Raw genomic sequence first — 27,424 nt, forward strand, 5'->3', positions numbered from 1 at the left:
ATTGCCTTTAAGAAGAAAAACAAAAATGTAGTGCTTAGAAAGAGGCAGAATGATGGTTTCTGGAATATTGCTGATCATCTCTTGCTTTGGATGATAAATTACATGACTGGTGGTGGTTTAGGTGGTATAGTCACTAAGTTGTATCAGACTCTTGAGACCCCATGGACTGTAACTTGCCAGGCTCCTCTGTCCATGGGATTCTCAGGCAAGAATACTGGAGTGGGTTGCCATTTCCTTCTTCAGGGGATCTTCCCGACCCAGGAATCAAACTGGGGTCTCCTGCACTGCAGGCAGATTCTTTACCGACTGAACTATGAGGGAAGCCCTTTTCAAAAATTTATCGAGTCGTGTATTTATCATTGGGGTGCTCCTGCATGACTATCATAGTTTAGTACTATTTTGAAGAAAAAAAAAATTCTCTTTAAGTGAAGTGAAAGTTGCTCAGTTTTCTCTGACTCTTTGTGACCCTTTACCCTTCACCAGCTGGCTTCTCTAATAGCTCAGTTGGTAAAGAATCCTCCTGCAACTCGGGGGACACCAGTTCGATTCCTGGGTCAGGAAGATCTGCTGGAGAAGGGATAGGCTACCCACTCCAGTTTTCTTGGGCTTCCCTTGTGGCTCAGCTGGTAAAGAATCGCCTGCAAATTGGGAGACCTGGGTTCGATCCCCGGGTTGGGAAGATCCCTGGAGAAGGGAAAGGCTACCCACTCCAGCATTCTGGTCTGGAGAATTCCATGGACTGTAAAGTGCATGGGGCCGCAAAGAGTCGGACACAACTGGGCAACTTTCACTTTCACTTTCTTTACCAGCTGAGCTACCAGGGAAGCCCAAGAAAACTGGAGTGGGTAGCCTATCCCTTCTCCAGCGGATCTTCCTGACCCAGGAATCAAACCAGGGTTTCCTGCATTGCAGACAGACTTTTTACCAGCTGAACTATCAGGGAATCCCTCTCTTTAAGTAAAACACACTAATTAATTAAAGAAAAAGTAAGTTTCTGTTAGCTTTAGTGATATGCATATATGGGAAAATCATTAAGTGGCTTGCAGAAGACAGACATTTGGGAAATATTGAACTTATGGCAACTTACAGTCTGCATTTCTCATCTTTTTTTTTTTTGGGTACCTGATTAGACCAAGGACGAAAAGACAGACTGTCTTGACTCTAACCCCTCACTCTTCTGCTACCCTCATGGCCACATCACACTTGAGAGATTACTTTGTCTGATTCCCCTAATTTTATGAACAGAGATATTAAGCAACAGGGGATGTTTTAAACTGTGTAACATCTCCAGTTGCTAGTCCAGCCTTCATTCCACTCAAATTTCAATAATGCTTGGTGAATTTGACATGTGCCTCCATCCGGCTTCTGTGATATCCCTTCATCAGTCCATCCTGGATGATCTCCATCCTAAAAGGGCTAATATATGTGAGAGACCATAGGATAATTCAAGGGAGAAAGAAAGGAAGGAAGAGAGGAAGGAAAGAAAGAATAAAGGATGGAAAGAGAGAGGGCGGAAGGAAGGAAGAGGAAAAAAGAAAAGAGGAAAGAAAAGGAAAAGGAAAGCGAGAGTTTTAGAACCAAACTTGTTTTGAATCCCAGCTTTTTTAGCCACTTTCTAGCTGGAGAACCTGGGCAGGATCATTAACATGTAATTACTTCTCCGAGCCAGCGTTTCCTCATCTGTGATGACGATTAAGCAGGATAACGTATGTGAGGCCCCTGGCTCAGCGCCTAGGATGCAGTCACCGCAGAATTAAGAGGTTCTGCCTCGATCAGCATCCAATGCATCAGTCAGGGATGAAGCTGGAGGAAGTGATCTTGTGTTGTACATCTCAGGCATGGGGTGTTATTATCCATCACATGCCCAGCTGATGAGGGCAAGGGCAAGGTTGAGAAAATCTTTCATAGATTCCCTTCTGGGGCCCATACTCAAAAACTATTTGTTGAGGCAAGTTCATGCAAAGACATCATCTCCAAGAGATCTCCATTACAAAGTACAAATTGAGAGGGACCATTTGTGCTCCTCTGGGCAACTGGCACTTATCAGGGCATCAGATGAGCTGGGTCGGGTAAGGAAGGTAACTTTCTGCCTGGAAGGAACATTTACTCCTCTTAGGGGGACAGCATGGTTGGTGTACCTCTAAGAACCATCAGTGAGTAGGAGAGAGAGCTTTGCCTAATGGTTAAGAACACTAATTCTAGAGCCACTCTGTTTATATTCAAATCCCTTAGCTGTTCCACAGGTTTAGAAAAATTTTTGAACTTTTCCTGTGCCTCTGTTTCATGAAAGGGAGATGGGGGCCGGGGCTTATAAAGGATGATGGGAGGAGGTGTAAGGACCATTCTAAGGAATTTCTGCAAGCGTCGTGTCTGACTGTTTCTGGTACCCTACTCACAGAGTCCTTTCGTAAACTTACTTAAAGTTCCACTTCTGTTTTGCCAAAATCAGTTGTCCCATTGATAACTGTCTCCTCTGAAAAGCCTCTTAGAGTTTAGACAAGTGATCCTATGTCATGGAAAAAGCTTCAGATTAGAGGTCAGAAGACAGAACTTTTAAGCTTATCTTCACCAGGAACATACTCAATAGGTTATTCCCTCATTTATACCACTCACTGTGAAGGTCACTTTTATCGAAAGATGAGGGACTGTGTTAGACAGTCCTCAAATTTCCTCTGGGTTCTGAAGTTTTACCACCCTTTTTGCAACCTCATGGACTGTAGCCCACCAGGTTCTTCTGTGCATGGGATTCTCCACGCAAGAATACTGGAGCGGGTCTCCATTTCCTTCCCCAGGGGATCTTCCCAACCCAGGAATTAAACCCAAATCTCTCTCATCTCCTGCATTGGCAGGCAAGTTCTTTACCACTGAGTGACCTGAGCTTCCCTTTCAATTTACTGATCAGATTCAGGTTCTGAGATGATGGATGTGTTTGGAACACGTCATGACTTGATGGTGTGGCCAGCCGACCTCATGGGACATCTTTTCCATTTCTCATCTTGGGTCTTGGGTGAATAACTAGCGTTTTCTGTTCTCCTTGATAAACAGATAATAGGAGAGGTGTTCATGTGTGTGTACAGGAGAAATAGATTCCAAATCTCTTTGCAGCCTCCATGGGGGAGGAGACAAAGGGACACAAAGAGGACACTCAGTCACTTGGAATTCAAATCTGGCTTTGCTAAACTACATATTAACATTTGAAGTGAATGAGCATTTATGATCTTAGTTGTTTATAATATTTGAGGTTCAGTATTCATAGATACTGAAATGGACAAATGTCTTTATTTTCAAAATAGATGAGAAAGAGGATTCAGGACTCTATAGATGCAATTGAACATTCTAGAAAAGATTATTAAATTGATGGCTCCCAGTTCTTAGACTGGAAGGGGATAGTCTCTAGGATCTAAGAAAGTTTCACTGAAAGAGTGGCACGGAAGCTGGGCTGGTCGTCAAGGAAGTAGGCTGTCTCCATGGGTTGAGCTGTTGTTGTTTAGTATCGAAGTCATGTCTGACTCTTTGCAACCCCATGAACTGTAACCATCAGGCTCCTCTGCCTAGGGGTTTCCCAGGCAAGAATACTGGAGTGGGTTGCCATTTTCTTCTCCAGGGGATCTTCCCAACCCAGGGTTCAAACCCATGTCTCCTGCATTGGCAGGCAGATTCTTTACCACTGAGCCACTAGGGAAGTCCTTGAGATCAACCTGCAGTTAAGTCCCATGAGACATAAACAGAAGACTGTGTCCATGTTTCATACTTTCCATCAAAGACTGGGAAGAAGATAAGTGTTCAAGCTTTCCAAATTTGTGGGTTACTCCAGTCTTGGAAATATTTGTTAATGTTTTCAATGGCAGAAATAATATTTTAAAAAAATTTGAGACCTCTAATGCTGAGTGAAAACCAGCAATATCAAATTTAAAAGGAAGGGAAAGGACAAAGTATTAAATCCTGCATTTTGATGCAAAGGTATGAGTTCAGTGATGGGCTTGAGAGTGAGTGGTTCATGATGACAAGAGCACAGATGACAAGAGTTCAGAAGAACACAGAACCAAGATGGTGGTGCAACCACGGGTTGCAGCAAATGAATTTAGCTCCATTTCAAGGGAGCTAAGCCCAGGGAAGGGGCTTCCCTGGTGGCGAAGTGTATAAAGAACCTACCTGGCAATGCAGGAGACACAGGTTCCATCCCTGGGTCAGGCAGATCCCTTAGAGAAGAAAATGAAAACCCACTCCAGGATTCTTGCCTGGGAAATCCCATGGACATAGAAGCCTGGTTACAGTTCATGGGGCAAAAGAATGGACATGACTTAGTGACTAAACAACAACAGTCCCAGGGAAACTGGTCAGACAAGTTGGAGGTAGAGAGGAGATGGACTTGGCAGACACGCTCAGGGTCCAAAGTCCCTCACAGCTGATAGCAAAGCATCCCGTGAGTCTCTGTGCAGCGTTTCGTCTCAGTGCCTTCTGGCTCTGAGTGCAAGGAATTTCCTTTTCTCTCCACTGGATAGTTTATCTTGTACATGATTATGTCCAGAGCACCAGCCCATTAGGATGACAAATAAACTCCCCTGAAATTTCCCAATTTATTGAATAGTTCCGTTTAAAAGCATTCTAGCAGCAGCTCAAAAGAGCTTTTAGAGGCCAAGTGCTTTATCACTCAGGGAATGTGCTTGAGGGTCTATTTCACACTAAGGAGATGACGCTGAATTCCGGCAGGCAGTCCTGGTCTGGAATCTGAGATGGCATCAAGAAAGAAGGAAGAATCCTGGCTTATCAAATATGAGTGAGAGGCCAGTGGTTAAGGGCTGGGTTCTGTTGATCAAGTTCGATAACAGCCAAACTATAGTTCAAGAGCTTAACAGCTATGGACTTCCCTGGTGTTCCACTGGTTGACAATCTGCCTTCCAGTGCAGGGGACACAGGTTTGATCCGTGATTTGAGAAGCTTCTACATGCTGTGGGGCAACTAAGTCCATGCACAACTCAGCCTGCACTCTAGAGCCCACCTGCACGCAGCAACAAATTTCAGTGCAGCCAAAAATAAGTAGGCAATTTTTGTTAAAGCTTTAAATAAGAACTTAACAGATTTGTGACCTGGAAATCTCCGAGCTTTGATATTCTCATATGTTAAACAGGGATGACAATACTGGGCTTCCTTAATGGCTCCTGGGTAAAGAATCTGCCTGCAATGCAGGAGCCACAGGAGATACAGTTTCAATCCTAGGGTCAGAAAGATCCCCTGGAGGCAGGCAATGGCAACCTACTCCAATACTCTTGCCTGGAGAATCCCATGGACAGAGGAACCTGCTGGGGTCCAGTCCAGGGGGTCACAGAGAGTCGGGCGTGACTGCACGGCTGAGCACATAGGCACGGAGCTGCCATGACGCTCAAGTAAGACAATGTACAGAGTTCCTATCATAGTGCCTGGCAGCTTGGAGGGTCTCTGACCCTGATAGATCTCCACCAGAGGGAAATGTACAATTTCTCTAGTTCTTTGACACATAACCTGTTCTAAAATGAGGACCCTGATTTGAAGCCAAGAAACACAGATGTCATCGTACCCTACACAGAACAGTGCCTGCTCGTCTAGGATCCATTAACTGAGAATATTCATGATGACAGAAAGACATAAATTCCACCATTCTTTCAAAGGGATGTTTATTTTTGATAATCTTAACATGCACATCCCTCTGAAAAATAGTGGCAGACATGTGCAAAATATATGCGTGTGCAGCAGCCGGTAATACTGACCTAGGAAGACCACAGAGGCAGCAGTGTTCAGGCACATTTCTGTGTGTGCTTTGGGCTCTGGCCATGATGAGATTTGCAATGAGTGTCCACTCCCACTCGGATACCCAGACTGCTGCTTCATTTCACGGCAGGGTTTTTCCCTCTTGTCTTTCCTCTTCTTATGAAATACTTCCCCTGGCACTGTTGCTAGAATACCTAGGAGTGATGCATTGGACATGGGCTTTAGAATTGAAACTGCACCTCTGATCGAGACTTGAATCCATGCAGTTGGGACTCAAGAAAAAAAGCAAAAGCCAGATTGGAACTTGAAATCCATGGTCTTTTAACTGAGATGACACCTGGTCTCAGGACTTAATGAACCTCAGGTTCTTGATGTCTCATCACAGAAAGAATTCAGTGAGAGAGAAAGTGATAGATAAGAAGTGGATTTATTCAGAGAGAAACACACTCCACAGACAGAGCGGGGGCCAACTCAGAAGGTTAGAGTGGCCTCAAAATATGGCGAAGTTAATTTTTATGGGCTGGGTAATTTCATAGGCTAATCAGTGGGAGGACTATTCCAACTATTTTGGAGTAAAGGCCAAGATTTCCAAGAATTGGGCCACTGCCTTCTTTTTGGCATACGATGGTTGGCTTTGTATTTGGGCTTCCCTTGTGGCTCAGATGGTAAAGAACCTGCCTCAATGCGGGAGGCCTGGGTTCAATCTGTGGGCTGGGAAGATCCCCTGGAGGAGGAAATGGCAACCTACTCCAGTATTCTTGCCTGGAGAACCCCCATGGGCAGAGGAGCCTGGTGGGCTACAGTACACGGAGTCACAAAAAGTTGGCCACAACCGAACGACTGAGCACACACACATTTGGAATTGTGATGGTGCTTGTGAATGTGTCCCTGAGCTTATGCTGATGAGAGCATATGATGAGGCTCAAGGCCCACTGGAAGTCAAACACTGCACCACCTTGGGCCTAGATGGTTCTAACCAGTTTATGCTGTGTCCTTGGGCTGTCATTTTTTTTTTTTTTAAAGATTGTGTCCTGCCTAATTCCCTCCTGTTTCGGAATGACAGTGACAATGACAATGCCCATTGCAGTCTGTGTCAACTTGAGCAACTCATGTCACCCATACTTTGACCTACAGAGATAATAATAACATCTTTGTTTCAAAAATAAATAATGGAGTACACACCAAATTACCAGGGTAAGGCCTGGCAGTCAACAGAGGTGAACTCCCCTACTTGCTCCCCTCTCTCCCCCTTCTGTGCTTCTGCATCCCCCTGTGGTACCCAAATCTAGCACATGTGAGGTAAGTGATGGCTGGTAAATGTCTGAATGACTAATGGACTCTCAGTCATAGGTCTTTCCATCTCATTTGCATGAACAGTTATTTCAAGTGATTGAGCTGAAATATTAGGATATCATTAGAGTAAAAACATTCTAAGATGCAAATAGGCCTTAATCCAAATAATTAATTAATTAATGCAAGAATTCCTGGTACCCATATAGGCCAATGAACCATATATCTGGCCCCAGCATCCTGGTAAATCATCACACCATGAACAACTTGGGATGCTCTGCCTGAGGGTGGCCATCATTTGGGTGTGGCTCTTCTTCTGTGGTCCCCTTAGGTCACAGTTCAGATAAGGTATGTATATACATTATATATATTTGAACTGTGGTACTGGAGAAGACTCTTGAGAGTCCCTTGGACTGCAAGGAGATCCAACCAGTCAACCCTAAGGGAGGTCAACCCTGAATATTCACTGAAAAGACTGATGCTGAAGCTGAAGCTCCAATACTTCAGTCACTTGATCTGAAGAGCTGACTCATTGGAAAAGACCCTGATGCTGGGAAAGACTAAGGGCACTAAAGGAGAAGGGGGTGGCAGAGGATGAGATGGTTGGATGGCATCACAGACTCAGTGGACATGAGTTTGCACAAACTGGGAGATAGTGTAGGACAGGAAAGCCTGGTGTGCTGCAGTCCACGGGATTGCCAAGAGTTGAACATGAGTTAGCAACTAAACAACAACAATTGCTATTATGAGCCAGATTCATACATTGAAGCCCCGAATCCCAAGACTTCAGAATGTGACTATATTTAAAGATAGGACCTTTAAAGTGACAGTTAAGTTAAAAATGAGGCAAGTGTCCTTACAAGAAGAGGAAATTTGGACACACAGACAGATACTGGGAGAGCACGCATGTGGAGGAGAGGCCATGTGAGGACACAACGAGAAGACGGCAGTCTGCAAGCCGAGGAGACTTGACTCAGTAAAAAAAAAAAACCAAAAAAACATAAAACAACTTTGCTGACACCCTGATCTTAGACTTGTAGTCTCCAGAACAGTGAGAAAACAAATGTCTGTTGTTTGAAACCCCCAGTTTGTGGCATTTTGTAGTGTGAGTCCTAGTAAAAATATACACTTATAACAAGCAAATTCTTCTTCATCTAGGAATGCTTTAAATTCTGAGTACTTAGAGCTTCTTGGAACATAGCAGGTAATCAGAAAAGGTATATTAAAGGGAAGAAAGCATCTGCGATTGGCATTGTCCGGCAGGGCTTGGATGGAAGCCCCACATTCTAGGGGAGATGGCATATTCAACTGCAGAGAGACTGGGGCATTCCCAGGAGCACAGGGCCATAAGGAACGTGAGAGGGATTCAGGGCACTGCTGATCACTTCACATCACCAGCCAGGCACGTGCTCAGGGACACTCTGAAGACATCACTTCCCTCCTGAGGACCTTCCTGTCCCTTGGGGATGACGGTGAGTGGCCAGATTCTTGGCTTGGTTTTCCCTTTATCATAAGATAACAAGAGAAGCTCTCCTTTCTTTCTTCCATGTCAAAATTTATTAGTATAACCTCCACCCCACATACTGCCTTCCACCTCTTAAAAATAGGACATTCCTCTTCAGTGAAATAACATGCCAGCAACAAAGACAAATGGAGAGCAGCAAGAAAAAGAACCCAGGAGGCTGTGAACTGCTTTCTTTCTTTCCCATATAAATATAGTAAGAGAATGTCCGATGCATAATTGCACTTTGGCGAAAGATCGTAGCCCATTTATAGGGGAAGAGTGCAGACTCTGCTGCTTACTGAGCCAACTGCTTTTCTACTTGAGGGAAAATTGACGCTGGAGCCAAGTTATACCCAGCCTGACCTTTTCCTTCTCTTCCTCCTCAAATGACAACATTTCCAGACTGTCTTCTGGGGTTAATGTTCCTGTTTCACCCTCTTGTTGCCGCCGTTATTCAGTCCGACTCTTTGCGACCCCATGGACTGCAGCATGCGAGGCTCCTCTGTCCTCCACTATCTCCTGGAGTTTGCTCAACTTCATGTCCATAGAGTTGATGATGCTATCTATCTCATCCTCTGCTGCCCCTTTCTCTTTTTGCCTTCAGTCTTTCCCACCTCTGGGGAGGTGGTTGTATCCTCACAACACATTCACTTGCATAGTCTTGTGAGGGCCTTCAACTTATACTTGTTAGTATATATACATTTTTAGCAAGTTCGCAAAGCTTTTGTTTCAAGATGGAACTGCCTGACTTAGCATCTGATGCTTGCAGATGTTCCGCAAATGCTTGTATGGATGAATGAATGAGATGACCTAGTTTTTCCTACTTCGATCTTATGCCTATACACACACATACACACACACAGATTGTGTTGGTTGATTGGCCGTTGCCTGTGGCTAAAAGGAATTGACTTGCTTGAATGTGTAACTTCAAGACTCAGCAGTCAACAGAGAGCTTAGAAAATCAAGGAAATCCTGAATGCTAGAGCCACAGAGATGCTACTGTGTACTGTCAGCGCTAGGCTTCCCAGGTGGCACTAGTGGTGAAGAACCTGCCTGCCCATGCAAGAGACAAAAGACACACAAGTTCAATCCCTGGGTTGGGAAGATTCTCTGGAGGAGGGCATGGCAACCCATTCCAATATTCTTGCCTGGAGAACTCCGTGGACAGAGGAGCCTGGCAGGCATCCCAAAGAGTTGGACGTGACTGGAGTGACTTAACAGGCATGCACACATGTATATACTACCAAGAAAATACCACAAGACAAAACATTGGGAAGAGGCACTTACTTTAGACTGAGTGCTCTGGGAAGACTTCTCTGAAGAAGTATCTTCTCAGCTGCGTTATGAAACATGAGCAGGAACATGATGAGATTGTGCAGTCTCCAGGGAGAGGGATCAGCTTGGCAAAGGCTTGAGGCAGAAGGAAACTTGGCATGTTCAAGGCTTGGGGAGGGGACCAGCTTAGCTGGAGCTTGACGAGTAGGGAAAACCCATAGGAGATGAGGATGTTCTAGATGGCCCAGGTCAGGCCAGAGAGAGCCTTGGAGGCTGTATTAAGGAGATTGGAGCTTTGCCTTGCTCACCCAAAACACTAGCAGGAGAGAAATGATCTACTTATATATTACTAAGACCTCATTGCTGATGTCTGGAAAAGAGAGAGGGGATGATAAGAGAGAAAAAGGAAAGAAGGTTTCAAAGTTATTGCGGGCCTTCCCTGGTAGCTCAGTGGTAAAGAATCCACCTTCCAATGCAGGAGACACAGGTTTGGTTCCTGGTCTGGGAAGATCCCACATGCTGCAAAACCACTAAACCCGTGCTCTAGAACCCAGGAGCCACAACTACTGAAGCCCGTGCATCTGTAGCCCGTCCTCCTCAATAGGAAAAGCCACTATAATGAGAAGCTCATGCACAGCAATGAAGAGTACCTTTCACTCACAGCAACTGGAGAAAAGTCCACCCAGCAACAAGACTCAGTACAGCCAAAAACAAATTTTAAAGAAATTGTTTGCAGTGGTTCCGGTGGGAAAGGATGGTGGTTTAGATGAGGGAGTGGGGAGTGAGGGTGGAAGGTGTGGGCTGGGACCCATTTGGGGTTGAATGACAGACTGGATTGCAGATGGCAGGGTGGATGGGGTCCTGATTTAAGAAGGAACGGCTCTCCCAGGTTTCTGGTTGGAGGATTTGGCGGATGATGGTACATGCTGCTGCGACAGAGAGAAGGACCAACTGAAGATGATGAATTAAGGTGATTAGCAGAGTGGGCTTTGCAAAGATTTTGAAACAAGGGTAGTGGCTGCAAGGCAACAAAATGAGGTCAGACCCACTCTGAGTGAGCATGCTGCATGCAGGTTACACATGCACCTTGTGAATTCCTCAGTGAGGGGCTCTTTGGGATGAAAGTCAGTTCACCAGATCAATCCAGAGTTGATGTGGGCAGAGCTGCTCAAGCTTTGCTGGTCAGGACTGACCCTAAGTCCCGGGAGATTGATAGGGTTATCCCAGGGGGACCATGCGATGGGGAAAACAGTCTTGAAATTACTTTGTCTTTTTGTTGTCTCAGGAAAGCTAATATGAGCATTAATTTTATTCCATAATATTAATATGTACTTGTATTTATGTATAATATACATGTATGTATATATGTAATGAGATTAATATTATTAATATTAAATGATGTCTCAAATAACCCACAATCAAGTGAAATTGACCATCCAGGAAAAAGTGTCTCATTTATAGTTGGTTTCATGGGCCTCCCGGCACACAGCCAGGCAGTTTCAGAGGTATATGTCTCCCATTCTGAGAAATATGACTGTCCATGAATAAAAATCAGAATAGGAACCAGTGAATCTGGCTTCCCCGTCATCTCCGGTCTTGGGCGAGACGATTCCCATCCCTCACACGATGATAACACTGTCTATCTGCCCATTGTGTAGAGGCCAACTTTGTGTCAAGTACACATGGGTCGTTTCACTCATTGGCTGAGCTGGACGGGAGGCACTGCTCCTTTCTGTCCCCAAGCTCTTGAGGTGTCTGAAGACCACGAGTAAGGTGCACGGGGACAGCAGAGCTCTGATGGTACCCTGAGCTCCTGGAATAGAGCCAGGGCACGTACACCGTGGACAGACACACACGCCGGCTTCTCGTCTGAGCAGTCAGCTCCCATCCGTCCCCAGTCCAGGGCTCCCTTCACAGAAGTGGGAGTGGGAGAATTGGCTGGGAATGACCTTCATTAGCTCTGAACCAAGCTCTTCCTCCTCTCCCTTTCCCCCTTAGAGATTTATTTATTCATTTGCCTTGGCGGAGTTAATGGGGACGCAGGCTGAGATGGCGGAGAGCCAGTAGTGGATGGAGCGTGTTATATATTGCTTCCTGCAGGGTGACACTGGGGGCGGGCAGGGTGGGAGGGAGGGGGTGGGGAATGGGGGAGGGAGGTGGGCGGCTGAGGTCTGCTCTAATTGAATACCTTGTGAACAAGATGGATGGTCCACCCCCCTACTCCCGCCTCCACCCAGGGAGCAATTAGAACTTGAAGTAGCAGGAAGAAAGAGGAAGGAAAAGCCTGGGTGGGGACGGAGAAAGGGAGTCGTGGAGAGAAAGCCCTGATGATGTTCAGATCTCAGAATAAGGCAGATACAAGGAGCAGCAGAGATGGAGGCGGCGTGGAGTTGGGGGGCATCCTGGCAGCCCGTACACCCCAGCACCAGGTCCAGCCCAGGGCGGAGGCAGGCAGTGTGATTTAAGAAAGGCCTTCCTCTCTCCCCTTGGATCTTGCATCTCCACGTTTGATGATGCATGAAATTCGTTACTTAGGTTTAGGATTTTGAGTCCCTCCATGGGAGGCAATAATTTAAGCTGTGGTCACTGTTTGACACCTCAGTGTGAATGAGCTGTGAGGTGGTGTGGTGGGGAGGGGGGAAATTCATACCTGGAGAAAGCAAGGTAGGGGCGATGAGAGGAGGCTGAGAAGGAGTGAATTAGGTTGAGGACCCAGAAAAATATCATTGTGGTCTTCTCTATCACTTCTAGCTTAGTGTTCTGTGGCTGATTCTGGGGGGTTCAGGGTCCTGCCCCAGAAACACAGGAAGGGGTGCAGGAAGGATGCTTGAGGAAGGCAGAGTGTGGGTGGGGCTGGGGGGCATGGTGGAGATCATGTGAGGATTTGGGGGGCTATGCAAATGGTAACGAAAGTTTGTGTGCCTGACACACAGCGAGACCAAACAAACAAAACTTTGGAGTTTGGAGCAGAGAGAGGTTTACCCAGTGTTGTTCAGTCGCTAAGTCATGTCTGACTCTTTGCGACCCCATGAACTGCAGCAAACCAGACTTCCCTGTCATTACCCAGTGACTCAATGGTAAAGAACCCACCTGCAATACAGGAGATTGAGGGTTCGCTCTCTGGGTCGGGAAGATCCCCTGGAGAAGAAAATGTCAACTGAGTCCCGTATTCTTGCCTGAGAAATCCCGAGGACAGAGGAGCCTGGTGGGCTACAGTCCATGGGGTTGCAAAAGAGTTTGGACACGACCAAATGACCAAACAAAAACAACATGCAGAGAGACAGGTGGTTCATGCCCCCAAAAGCCTCAAAGTTCCCCAAAGGCTTTGGCAAAGCATTTTTAAAAGCCAGGTGAGCGGGGTGGGGTCTGCAGGGTTTGTGATCAGCTACTGCACAGTTCTCCGATGGGCTGATGGTGAGGGAGCCGGGTGGTGTCACACGGATGAACATTATCGGTCCTTGGGCTCCAGGAGGCCTGGAGCTGTGTGCTCTAGGTCATCAAGTAGTTAACATCATCCATTTGCTGGGGGGTTTTCACATCTGCTGAACAACTCAGGAAATTTGCAACAAACACTTCAGAGAGGAGTTAAAACAGAGGATGTGAGAGAAGTTCTGTCCCAAGAAGCCTTCATCCTGCCTGGTTACAAGAAGACTTCTTTAGGGACAAGTTAATGCCAAGAGTGGAGTCTTTAGGGAGAAGTTGATTTGGCAGATGGATGAGAAGTAGCCAAAATAGGAAGGATCTTCAACATACACCATGGAGTTTGGGCTTAATTCTACCGATCACCGGAAAGAACCACCAGTACTTTCTGAGCAGGGGAAGAAAAGTGGCTGAAGGGGAGGGTGAAGAAAACTAGCCCGGGGGCCTGATCTCACTTGGTGCTCCTGGAAGATTCCTTGGAGGAGGGCTGGCAGCCCATTCCAGTATTCATGCCTGGAGAATCCCATGGACAGACGAGCACTTTCTTTCTACAGTCCAGTGGGGTTGCAAAGAGTCAGACGTGACTGAACATGCATGCATGTACACCTCCGAGGGGAAGTCTTACCATCTGCTTTCTGCCGCTAAGGACCTTGTGACTTCAGAGGCTGTATACCTGCCCAAGACATTCAGCTGCAAAGCAGGAGGGGTGAGATTCGAATCTGGGTCTATCTGAAACCCAAATCTGTGCCTTTCTATGACAACATGTTGATGGGTTTTAGTGAGACCTAAATTCTCCAACATGCCAGATTTTCTAAGTGAGCATCTTGAAAGTAAAAGTGAAAGCGGTAGTCCCTCAGTGGTGTTGACTCTTTGCAACTCCAGGGACTGTAGCCCTCCAGGCTCCTCTGTCCATGGAATTCTCCAAGCAAAAATACTGGAGTAGATTTCCATTTTCTTCTCCAGGGGATCTTGCCGACCCATGGACAGAACCCGGGTTTCCCACATTGCAGGCAGATTCTTTACAATCTGAGCCATCAGGGAACCTAAGGGCCATCATATGTATGACCACAGGCTCAGTAGATTCTCTTTCTGAGGCTCTGGAGGCTAGAAGTACACTTTCTCTCTGCAGATTCTAGGGGAGAATCTTCCTTGCCTCTCCTGGCTTCCTGTGGCTCTAGAAATTCCATGGTTCATGCAGCATCCCTGGGATCTCTGCCTCCATCTTCACACGGACATACCCTCAGAGGGAGAGAGGATCTGCTGGCCAACACCTTGATTTCAGACTTCCGGCACCAGGCTGTGAGCGTATACATTTCTGCTGTTTAAAATTTCTGAGATTGTGGTGACTTCTTGCAGCAGCTGTCGGAAACTAACACAGGGTGTTCAAGCAGGGCATTGTGCCGCACTGGTAAGGGTGTCTCCAAAGGGATCTGAGAACCAGAAAAGGAGGTCATGGACTTCTCTGGTAGTCCAGTGGTTAGGACTCCAGGTTTCCAATGCAGGGGGCAAGGGTTTGATCCCTGGTCTGGGAACTAATATCCCACATGCCTCGTGGCATGGGCAAAAAAAAGTAAAAATACATAAGCGGGTCCTTTGGCTGTGTTTAGGGTTCTTTCTAATCCTCAGATTTTTTAACTCAGAGGGTTTTTACTCAACTGCAATATGTGCTTATAATTTAACATTCTGCTTTTATATTTAATGTAATTTTATAGGCTACACATACCATTTCACTTATTTGTCTGTAATGACTACTTAATATGCCATCAAATGAAAGTATCACCATTTCCTAACATTTTCATACTGATGATGCAAATGGCTTAAATATTTTTTACTATTATAAATAATGTCACTGCAGACCTCCCTAGTCAAGCGACTATTTTTCACTTGATGTCCTTTGACAGTGTTGCGGCCAAAACCTTGGCTTTCTCTGCCCACTGAAGCCGAATAAAAAAATACAGAGACAGTTTGGAGGAAATAGAGAGGTGGCTTTAATCCTCAGTTGACGGAGGGGAGAAACAAAGTAGGCTAATGCCTCCAGAACTGTGACCCCTCCCATGAGGAGTCTAAGGGCTTCTATAAGATGAAGGCTCTCAATCAGGGGTCGGTGATGAGAAACAAAGGTGTCAGGATCTTGTATTCTTCTTCCCCTTACATTGTTTCAAAAGCAGTCATAGGCTGGCATCAGGTAGCCGGGCAAACTGGGTCTGGCAGTCTGGTAGCCCATAGTTGGGTCCGCTGTCTTCCATGAATTGTACTGTGGCCTTCTTTCTGTTATGCAAAAAGAGAAAAAAGCTACAAGGGCTGGTGTGCAAAGAGAGTGCGTTAAAGGTGAGCACCAGACACAAGAGGTGATTAACACAGAGTCAAAGGATCATAGGTGCAGAATGTAGCTCCTGCAGAGTTAGGGGCAGAAAAGCAAACTTAGTTACAGGCTACAAGGTGTTTTACCTGGTGGCTCAGATGGTAAAGAATCTGCCAGAAGTGCAGGAGATCTGGGTTCCATGGATCCCTGAGTCGGAAAGATCCCCTGGAGAAGGGAATGGCAACCCACTCCAGTACTCTTGCCCGGAGAATCCCAAGGACAGAGGAGCTGTCAGGCTATGGTCCATGGGGTTGCAAAGAGTCGGACCTGACTGAGCGACTAACACTTTCATTGATTGTTGTTCAGTTGTTCAGTCTTGTCTGACTCTTTGCAGTCCTATGGACTGCAGCATGCCAGGCTTCCATAAAAGCTAGGAGTGATCAGCCTTTCTCACTGTTATCTTCTTTGTTCTCAGGAAAGAAAAATAAAATCCCTCATTCCTCTTTTTTTCCTTTTCACTGCAGTAACAGTAATTCTCAACTGGGGGTGAGACATTCGGCAAGGCCTGAAGACTTTAACAATCAGTTATTGGGAGGTGTGTTACTGTCAGCTAGAGGCTAGGGATGCTGCTAAACTTCCTACTTATGAGGCATCTTTCCACAGCTAATGCTTTCTGGTCCAAAATGTCAAAAGTGATGTGACTGGAAAAACGCCTTAGGATAAAATCTTGGGATGGAATCAATAGGTCCTTGGGTTTGGCTTTAAAAAAAAAATTATTTACTTATTCCATTTTTGGCTGTGTGGTTGTCATTGCTATGCTTAGTCTTCCTCTAGCTGTGGTGAGCAGGGGCTAATCTCTAGTTGCTATGTGCAGGCTTCTCATTGCAGTGGCTTCTCTCTAGGCACTTGGGCTTCAGGAGTTGCAGCTCCCAGGGTCTACAGCACAGGCTCAGTAGTCATGGCGCACAGGCTGTTGTCCCGCAGCATGTGGGTTCTTCCCGGATCAGGGATGGAACCTGTGTCTCCTGCAGTGGCAGGTAGATTCTTTACCAGTGAGCTACCAGGGAAGCCCTGGGCTTGACTCTTGACGTGTGTTGGAGGAGTGTAAGCACCTGTCCTGAAGTGACATGCTGGCCAGGACAGAGCTGGGTCCACAGCTAGGACAGACTGTCATCATCATCGTCCAGCTGCCTCTCCTTCATAGTCTGAAGCCAGAGAAACATCCAACAGGGTGTTTCAGGACTGAAAGTGACAAAAGATAAATATGCCTGGGCTTTCAGTGTTCAGGCTCTTGATGACTTTGGGGAAATGGAGTTTGCCTCTCTTCTGGACAAACTCTCAATTCCCACTGTGTTAGGAAGACTTCCTTGAACACTCTAGTCTACACTGCCCATCTCATTGTGAACACCCCTCACTGCCTACACTGCTCGAGAAATCACTTTAAATATTCTGGCACATGACAGGCCCTTAGGAGATGCTTGGAAATTGTCTGAATGATGATAAGTTTAATGTGTGTGTGTGTGTGTTAGTCACTCAGTCATGTCTGACTTTTTGTGACCCATGAACTGTAGCCCACCAGGCCCCAGGTTCCTCTGTCTGTGAGCTTCTCCAGGCAAGAATACTGGAGTGGGTTGCCATTCCTTTCTCCAGGGGATCGTTCTGACCCAGGGATCGAACCTGGGTCTCCTGCTTTGCAGGCAGATTCTTTACCATCTGAGCCACAGGGAAGCTCAATCAGCTTAACAGCTTTCTGTAAACTACCCTGGGTGTGAACAGAGTCTAGTCTGTAATAGTAACCATGGGAAAATACATGCTCATTGAAACTTGGAATGGCCCAGGCAGAACCTCCAGCCTCTGGTCCCCATCAGATGGTGGAGGAACTCATTCTGTCCATGCTCTCTGAGCACCAACCAGAGGTGGGCCGCTTCCATGTCACCTGGAAGCTCATTAACAATGCAGGAGGCTACTTCACAGGTTTGTAATCCACCACCTAAAGCCCAGAGCTGTGTATATATGTGCATGGATGAAGAGGAGGTCTCCCCTTCCCCTACCATGATCACAGATGAAGCTGGAGCATTCAAGAGAAGTGATCTGGGCAAGACAGTCTTCCTTGTCACTGAATATGCTGAAGTCTCATAGTAAAACACAGGTTGAGGAAGGGGCTCCTCAAAAGAAGGTGAAGATTGGTATCTTGCTAGCAACATGAAACAAACAGATTTCTCACGAAGACCGGACAAGAGTCTTGCGAATAACATTAATCCTCATCATGGGACGGCACACTAGTTTCAGATCCTTTCTAGGGAAAAATCAGAATGCAGAGAACCACCTTTTACCCTCATTTTTCTCCCTCTACCCTTAAGCATTGTCCAGAACTCCCTCCCCTCCCCACCCCCATCCTCTGGTCATCTAACAGGTATAAACCATACCCTCTTCATGGATTATTGGGTGGCGAGAAGTATTTGCCTCAGACTGTGAACCAACTGGAAGAAACATAAATAAAATAGTCCTTAGGTAGCATCACTCTCTGTGAGAAAGTAAACTAGGGTCTTCCATGCAGATTTTATTCAGAAAAGGAAACTGAGACCCAAAAGATCTACTAATAGCAACATGGTAAAGTAGAATTTTGGATCCAGAACAGTAAATGTGTGTTCCTGCCTATACAGGACTGTCTCTGTGCTCCTGGGGGGAGAGAGGAAATTCACCTGTATGTTCTCTGGGGGTTGGCAGTAGGTGCCAAGCAAGGGATATGTGTACTCAGCCTCTCAATCCTAGCCGACTCTTAGTGACTCCATGGGCTGTAGCCCACCAGGCTCCTCTGTCCATCGGATTCTCCAGCAAGAATACTGGAGTGGGTTGCCATTTCCTACTCCAGGGGATCTTCTGACCCAGGGATTGTACCCATGTCTGTTGCATCTCCTGCATTGGCAGGAGAATTCTCTACCACTGCGCCGCCTAGGAAGCCCGCTGGTCCATGAACCCGAAGAAGAGGATGTGACCTCCCACTCTGTGGACCATACAGTTCCTTCATCCTTGCTTGTGATTTATTGCTCTTAACTTCTCCCTTCCCTGTTGCAGTGAAACTGAGAGGGGGTGTGCTCTTCAATAAGCATCCTGAAGTCTTTGAAAGACATCAATCATTTCAGAGCAGGCAAATGCCTCCCTGAAGGACAGTTGGGTTGCAATGGAGCAGTGATTTTGGAGGGAAGATCAGATGTTCAGTCTTGGAAATAGTGACTGTGTCAGTCCACTGGGCTATGGAAGTGGGGATGTATAGCAGCTCTTTTTTCTGTAATTGCAAGGTTGATGTTTCAGATCCAAGAGTCTTCAGAAGAGATTCTAATTAGAGCAATCAAACTGGCTAGTTTGTCAAAAACAAGTCTAGGGAAAGAAGAGGAGAAGAATGGAGTCGAAAAGAAAGGAGTGGGGAGGTCAGATCTTTAGATAAGCTATGGTTTAAAGGCAAAAAAAAAAAAAGGAAGTTAAAGAGAAGAGAAATTGGAGAAGATAAGAAGGAGGAGAAGGAGGAGGAGGCGGGATCAAAAGGGGGTAATTTGAGAAGCTTGAGGACAAAGAGCACTACAGTTCATTGGAAGTTGAGTCAGACGTGATATGATTAGGTTTGCTGGATAAAATGGAAAACCAGAATAACAATGGTTTAAAATTTTAGAGATGTTTTTCTTTCATAGAGGAGAAATCTGAGCTAAACAAATAATCGGCTGACGTGGCTGCTCTTTTTCATTAAGACTCTGGCTCATTCTGTGCTTTAAGTAAAAGTCGCTCAGTTGTGTCCAACTCCTTTGCATCCCCCATGGACTATAGAGTCCATGGAATTCTCCAGGCCAAAATACTGGAGTGGGTAGCCTTTCCCTTCTCCAGGGGATCTTCCCAACCTGGGGATCAAATCCAGGTCTCCCGCATTGCAGGTGGATTTTGTTACCAACTGAACTATCAGGGAAGCCCCGTTCCATAATGTTTATATTATCTGTTCCATGAATGTTTGTACTACATGGCTTCCCTGTTAAGTTTGCCTCATGGTCCAAGATGGCTGCTGGAGCTCCATCTGTCATGTCCACATTGCATTAAAGAAAAAAAGAGGGAAGGGCAAAAGTGCTTGTGTCATCTTTTAGATGACACTGCTTTTAGACATTGCAGTGCTTTTAGATATACTCCTACAAGTTCATTCAGGCAATTTCTGCTTCCGTATTATTGGTTGCATTTAGCAGCAGGGAACCTCGGAAAGATAGCATTTGCATTGCTGCCTGGGATAAAATCTGAGTCTGTTTGTAAGTAAAAGAGGAAATGGATATTGGATAAGCAATCAGCAGGAGTGTCTACCATAGAAGCCAAATGTAGACAGTCTTTCACATAGTCCAGAAGAGTCAACAGCAGTGGATTTAAAAGTGTGGTCACCAAACCAGTAGCTTCAACATCACTTGTAAATTTGTTGGAAATGCAAGCTCTTGGGCTCTGCCTTCAACCTACTAAATCAAAAACCCTGGGGATAGTTTTGTTGCTGTTCAGTCACTCAGTTGTGTCCGGCTCTTTTTGACCCATGGACTGCAGCTCCCCTTGACTATCCTTCACTGTCTCCCAGAGTTTGCCCATGTTCATGTCCATTGAATAGGTGATGCTATGTAACCATCTCATCCTCTGCCACCCTCTTCTCCTTTTGCCTTCAATCTTTCCCATCATCAAGGTCTTTTTCAATGAGTTGACTCTTCCCATCAGGTGGCCAAAGTATTGGAGCTTCAGCTTCAGCATCAGGGCTTCATAATTAATTAACAAGCAGTTGGCTTCTTAATAATCCCTCCAGGTGATTCTGATGCTCCTTAATTTGAAATCCATTAATCTATAGCTTTAAATGCTGCCATTTACCCCACATTATTTGCTTCAACAATCATTGTTTGAGCAATTATCATATGTCACGCACAGTGTTGGGTTCCTTTAGTTAGATTATATCATTTAATGGACCATGAGAGCAAATAATAAAACTTAAAATTATACCAAAATGGTTAAAAGTTTATTTGATGAGTGTAAAAGGCCTTATTATAGCCCTAAAGATATTCTTCTGAATATCGCTTCTTATTTCACAGGACTAAGCAAAAACCTGGCTGTGGCCGTTCTGTGTATCTGAAATTTTAGATGGAATTTTGACCAAAATGAACCTACTTGAATATCTGGTCATGTGTACAGTGTGAGACAGTTCCCAATAGAAAACATAATTATTTGTTACTAAATTAAGGAAGAAGGGACTTCCTTGTTGGTCTAATGGTTAAGACTCTGTGCTTCTCCTGCAGGGGCGTGGGTACAGTCCCTGGTCAAGGAACTAAGATTCCACAGGCTATACAGCATGGCCAATAATAATAATAAATAAATAAGTGGAAGAAGGGAAGAGGCATATTATAAACCTAAAACTCACCAGTAATTTCATCACCGTAAGACGATATGACCACCGGCACTTACCTCTCCCTATAGCTTCAATGAACTGTGAACAGATAGAAGCAGACTGGTTACAGTTTTTCTCAGTTCCTATTCCCGTTACAAAGAGACAGATAAATAAGCAAATGATCTCAAAGATGGTTAGAAAATTGAGGTAAGAAAGACCACAGTTCCAGATAATCATTTTATCAGAAGAGTTACTGAAGTTTCTTCCCACTCATTCATTCATATATTTAAGGAGTTTCTAAGTTTCTACTACATCAAGCACAGCATAGAGGATGGGGTCAAGGCCCAGAGTGTCCACTCTCCAGGAGTGCCTGCGTGCTCTGTAAAGGGGGAAGACAGGGCAGAGAAACACACACGGTCGGGAGCTGCAAGGGTGACAGGGATGCAAGCTTCCTTGGGGGCACAAAGGTCAATTCTTCCTGGAGAGGTAGGATCCAGGATTCACTCTGTCAATTGACTTCTGTCCTAGGTATGAAGTTTTTCAAGGGTAGGCATGAATTTATCTCTGTATTACAGAAAATCTTCCTCTCTTCTATTGCCAATCAATAAGCCCTGTAAGGGCTTCCAAAGTGGCTCAGTTCGTGAAGAATCTGCCTGCCAATGCAGGAGACGTGGGTTTGATCCCTGGATCAGGAAGATCCCCTGGAGGAGGGCATGGCAACCCATTCCAGTACTCTTGCCTGGAGAATCCCATAGACAAAGGAGCCTGGGAGTTACAGTCCATGCAGTAGTAAAGAGTCAGACACGACTGGAGCAACTGAGTTTTCACAGAAGCCTAGTAATCCTCAATTGCTGACCGTCCTGCTGCAGCCAATGAATGCACAGATAGCAGTGTCTTGAGTATTCAGAATATTAAATACTTGCTCAATATTCAATATATTCCATTTCGTGCTTACTCTAGATTTCCAGTCTTGGGAGAAGGCAACGGCACCCCACTCTAGTACTCTTGCCTGGAAAATCCCATGGATGGAGGAGCCTGGTAGGCTTCAGTCCATGAGGTCGCTAAGAGTTGGACACGACTGAGCGACTTCACTTTCATTTTTCACTTCATGCATTGGAGAAGGAAATGGCAACCCACTTCAGTGTTCTTGCCTGGAGAATCCCAGGGATGGGGGAGCCTGGTGGGCTGCCATCTATGGGGTCGTACAGAGTTGGACACAACTGAAGTGACTTAGCAGCATCCAAGAGTTAACCCTGAATTGTAACTATTGTTTTGGTCCTCTGTGGGGTGTGTGTGTGTGTGTGTGTGTGTAAAACAACTGAAGGTCATTAAAAAAGTCTAAAACCCCAGTCCCATCAGGAGGCTGAAACACACCATTGTTATTAAACCCAGTTACCCCAGAAAAATTTTTTTGACTTACAAAGGAAATATTTGTTCCTACACCTGTTGCTGGCTGTTAGCAAGCAACTTCCTTTAGTCTTTGGTCAAATGCATTTTCTGCCCCTATATTTTGACATTTTCTTTCCTGAGGCCATCCTGAACTTCCCCAAGACACCGTTCATACACATTCAAAATGTGGTGAGATGGTCCCACGTTGCCAAGGGCCTGTGCAGACCATTCCCAGGGGTGGCTATTTCCACTGCTTCTTCTGTTCCCAGTGTAGAAATATCTACCCATGGAGTTGTACTTTAATCTAGCTAACCAGCCTATAAGAGGACGAAAAAGAGAAGACCTATAGGATGACAATGTCGTGTTGTGAGCGGGACAGTAAAGAGCCTAGTGTGCTGGAACGCAGTGAGGGGTGGATGGAAAGCCAGAAATAGTTCAAAGATTTGGTATCTTAGGCCGAAGAGTCTGGACTTCCTCTGTCCTAACCACCCACACGACCTTGAATCAATGTTGTCCATCTCTCAACCTCAGTTTCCTCTGTAAAAGGAAAGAGGTTGGATTAGAAGCCTCCTCTCACGGTTGATAAAGAGGAGGCATCTAAACCATTCAGTGGTGTGTTGGAAGGGTTTTTAGGGAAGATTCATCTGAACTGGTCGAATGGATGACCCAGAGGAAGTGTGAGATGCAGGGAATCACCTAGAAGTTATTTCAGGAGGCCAGGCTGCTTCCGTTTGGTACCGATCCCTGGGCCTGTAGCAAGAGATGTCTCTCCATCCTTATCTCTCTGTCCCCTCCCTGCACTGCTAGGAATTTCAAGTCAACGGTAAGACGGCTAGCCAGTGGAGTTTTCCCTTGGTCCCCCACACAGTACAGCATACCTTCGCCTGGACAGTTGCAGGACAGGGTCTCAGAGGTAGTAGGGTCAGTCTGCTAGCTTTCCCTCTGGTTCTCCAACAGCCAGTTAAAGCATTGGACAGAAGCAGGTCGCTGCCATCAGCAAGAAGAAGGGGCCATAGTTCATCCCTAGACTCAGTTTCTCAATCACACAGGCAGCTTCAAGAGATAAGGAGGGGAGAGGGGACAGCTCTGCCCTCTCTGGGCCTCTCGGCTCCTCTCCTGCACAAGGGCCTGCAGCCTCCCCTGAGTTTGCCATCTGTACCCACTGATGGTGGTGGTTTAGTCGCTCAGTCATATGACTCTTTGCGAACCCATGGACTGTCACCCGCCCAGCTCCTCTGTCCTTGGAATTCTCCTGGCACGGATACTGGAATGGGTTGCCATTTCCTTCTCCGGGGAATCTTCCTGACCCAGGGGGAACCCACATCTGCTATGGCTCCTGCATTGGCAGGCGGATTCTTTACCACTAGCGCCACCTGTGAAGCTGTAGAGGTGATGCTACAGTGAAGGGCAGAGAGTGGATCTGGAGGGGCAGAGAGGCTCCTTCGCACGCCAGGCAGCTCATGTTTACTTCCATCATCGCATGTATACATGTAGCAGTTTGCATTGAGAAATAGCATCCTCAAGCTGCCAGTTTTTTTTTTAATTAATTAATCAACTTTTGGCTGTGCTGGGTCTTCATTGCTGTGCGCAGGCTTTCTCTAGTTGTGGTGAGCAGGGGCTTCTTTTGTTGCGGAGCACAGGCTCTAGAGCGGGGGCTCAGTAGCTGTGGCACATGAGCTTAATTGCATGTGAAATCTTCCTGGACTAGGGATCAAACCTGTGTACCCTGCATTGACAGGCGGATTCTTATCCACTGCGTCACCAGGGAAGTCCAGCTTCCAGTATTTAGTGCCTGCTCCTCTAGGGTAGAAGTTCATAATCTTCCCTGATGGAATTCAGGGGATCAGTGAACTTGAGTTGGTAAAAAATGACATTCTTTGCTTTCACTAAACTCTAATTGAAATTTAGCGTTTCCTTCAATTATGAAATAGGCAAAAAGCCAAGGTAGAATTAGCAGTAACTGTGACATTGCCATCCATAAGATATTTTTATGTATATTACAGATTTTGCAGATATCTGGAAAGATGCTTTATATTCTTCACTACTTCAAAATTGTAGTAATTTTTAGACCTGGCTGTAGATCATGTTATTTAATGTGTTATTTTAAAAAAAAAAGCACATCTATTATTGTATCACACATTTGGTTTTTAAAAATTATTTTGACAACTGTATCTCAATAAAACCCATGTGTTGCATGCACTTGAAAATGTTAAATCCCATGTAGTGTACGCCTTTAAAGTTTTTTTTTTCTGAGTTCAGAGGTTCATCAAACTCCCAGAAGGGTCTATGTCATGAATAAGTTTTAGGAATCCCTAGTCTTAATCATCAATGGGGCTGTATTTGGAGACATGGCATTTAGGAGGCAATTAAAGTTAAATGAAGTCATAAGAGGGTTCCCGGGTGGCGCTAATGGTAAAGATCCCACCTGCCAATGCAGGAGACACAGGTTTGATCCCAGGGTCGGGAAGATCCCCTGGAGGAGGGCATGGAAATCCACTCCGGTATTCTTGCCTGGAGAATCCCCATGGACAGAGGAACCTGGGAGTTGGACACAACTTAGCGACTAGACAGCAGCAACAAATCTCTAGGCCATAACAGAACTCCTGGAACTCCTGGGACAGTGGTCCAGGGACGTCCCGGAAGACTGTGATTGTGTTAAGAAAAACTCCTTAACACATCTCCGGTTATAGGCCAGATCCTATTCAGGAATGGAAAAATGATGTCCGTGAGCTGAACTGTTTAGCATGGATTGTCCAGAGGACCAGACATGATCATACTGTTGAAATGTTGCTTCTCTGGGAGTTTGGGGTCCCGGGCTGGGAAGTGAGGGCAGAGAAGGGGTGACCAAGGTGGGAAGTCACAGCCTAGGACCGGAGGGGATGGTGGATACACTTGAGCGGGTGTGGTCACTGATACCAATGTCAGGCTGTCCATTTCTACTTCGCCCTCTGGATACGTCTGTTAAACCCCTGAGTCAGATCTCACTTGGGGCAAGAAGGGCAAAGCTGGGAGGAAGGAGTAGCAGTCTGAGAAGCGACACTGAGCCCCCTGATGGATGGAACGAACAGAGAGAACCCAGACAGAGGTGGTAAGCTGGTCTCCTGATCCCTGGGGGCGTCCCAGAAACCCTCAGGAAGTGGACTTGACAAAGCCTGGATTCCCACAGACACATAACCTGGGGCTGGGCTGTGTTATCATCCTAGTGCATGCATGCTCAGTCCTGTGACCCCATGGACTGTAACTCTGCAGGCTTCTCTGGCCATGGGATTCTCCAGGCAAGAATACTGGAGTGGATTGCCATTTCCTTCTCCAGGGGAATCTTCCCAACCCAAGGATCAAACCTGCAACTCTTGCATTGACAGGCGGATTGTTTAATTGAACCTGCATCTCTTGCATTGACAGGCAGATTGTTTACCTCTGTGCCACCTGGGAAGCCTGTTACCATCCTACCTTGATTGTAAATAGCTGAATGATGTCAGGAGGACCACAGCTCCATGCACCGCTAGCAAGGAAAAATGCTGCCGATTACAGTGGTGAAACCTCAACTGTATGGTGGATTCTGATTTCAGACATCTTAAACGTGTGAATAAATGTGTCACTCAGAATTGATGAAACACAATACTTTAATGTTGAACTGAAGACTGACTCTCCCCTCCAAGGCTAGTGGGTCCAGGGACGTGGATGTTTTCTGTCACAGCCATTGATAACCTTGACCATCTTGCCCATCCTGTGAGCCCACCAGGAACCGGCGCTGTGTCCCAGCCTTTCCTGTGTCCCCAGCATCAAGCACAATGTCTTTCTCTTGTAGATGCTCCTAAAGTGTTTGCCTTAATCACTGACTGGCTGAGTGCATTGACGAAAGGATGAATTCTTGAAGAATGTGGTTCAGAGATGTCTTGAGGAGAGGTGGGGTGTGGAGGAAGACACCCACTCCAGGAAGAAGGATTGTCTTATCACTGAATTTTTTTTTAATCTCCTTTTATCCATTTATTTTGTTCTTTTGACTGGGCCTCGCTCGCAGCATGTGGGACCTTAGTTCCCAGACTAGGAATTGAACCCGTGCCCCCTGCAAAGGAAACCTGGAGTCTTACCCAGTGGACTGCCAGGGAAACCCCCCTTTTTTCTTTTTAATGTTTTTATTTTATCCTGGAGTATAGTTGATTAATGATGTGGTGGTTTCAGGTATACAGCAAAGTGATTCAGTTATGCATATACTCGTATCTATTTTATTTCAAATTCTTTCCCCGTTTAGGTTGTTACATAATATTGAGCAGAGTACCCTGTGCTATGCAGTAGGTCCTTGCTGGTTACCCATTTTAAACATAGCACAGTGCCTCACTGAGCCTTTTTGTTTGCTTAGTTCATGGCGATAATAAAAAGCAGATTGACTTTTGATCCATTTTATGATTAATTTTAAATCCTCTGCCTGCAGTGTGTCCCCTTACTGCCTGCACCCAGGACAGACCACGACCTCCAGCCCTTTCTGCATGCTTCATGCAAACATACGAAGTGCTGAAGCTCTGATTCACTGCACAATGAATTAAGTCAGAACGAATGTGCCTGGACGTCTCTGGTTGCCCACTTAAGCAGTCGTAGCCTCGCTTTATTTGAGATTTTGCCCTGAAGCCCTGCAGGCACTGAGGAGCATTGAGAAGATGTGCTAATCACAGGACTGAACCACTGAACAGACAAATGGATGATGTGTATTAAGCGGTTTCCACTGTACTCCGATTCCCCCGCCTCCTCCATCTCATTGTGGCTGAATCAGCACCACAATCCCCCTAAGGATGCCATTCGCCTAAGGAATGGCTCTCCAAGGGAGCCACTGAACATTTGCTTAGTGAGTTTTGAAATAGCCTCTGCTTTGGGCCCCATGGATGGCAAGAGGGCAGTGTCCACCTCGAGGGCCACCCCTGCAGGCTCTCTGCCTCTCAGCTGTGCATCCCAGGGACTGGCCCAGCGAGCTTGCTGAAGGGATAAGGGGGTGGGGAGAGATACTGACTGCAGTCCTGTGGCTTGTTGAGATACTTGTGGGGCCTGGGACGGCTCTGTGTTCATGAGTCACTTCGGCTAAGTTTAGTGCTGGCTCCGGTGACAGAACAGATGGACAGTC

The sequence above is a fragment of the Muntiacus reevesi genome, chromosome 1, assembly GCF_963930625.1.
Source record: "Muntiacus reevesi chromosome 1, mMunRee1.1, whole genome shotgun sequence".
Lineage (NCBI taxonomy): Eukaryota > Metazoa > Chordata > Mammalia > Artiodactyla > Cervidae > Muntiacus > Muntiacus reevesi.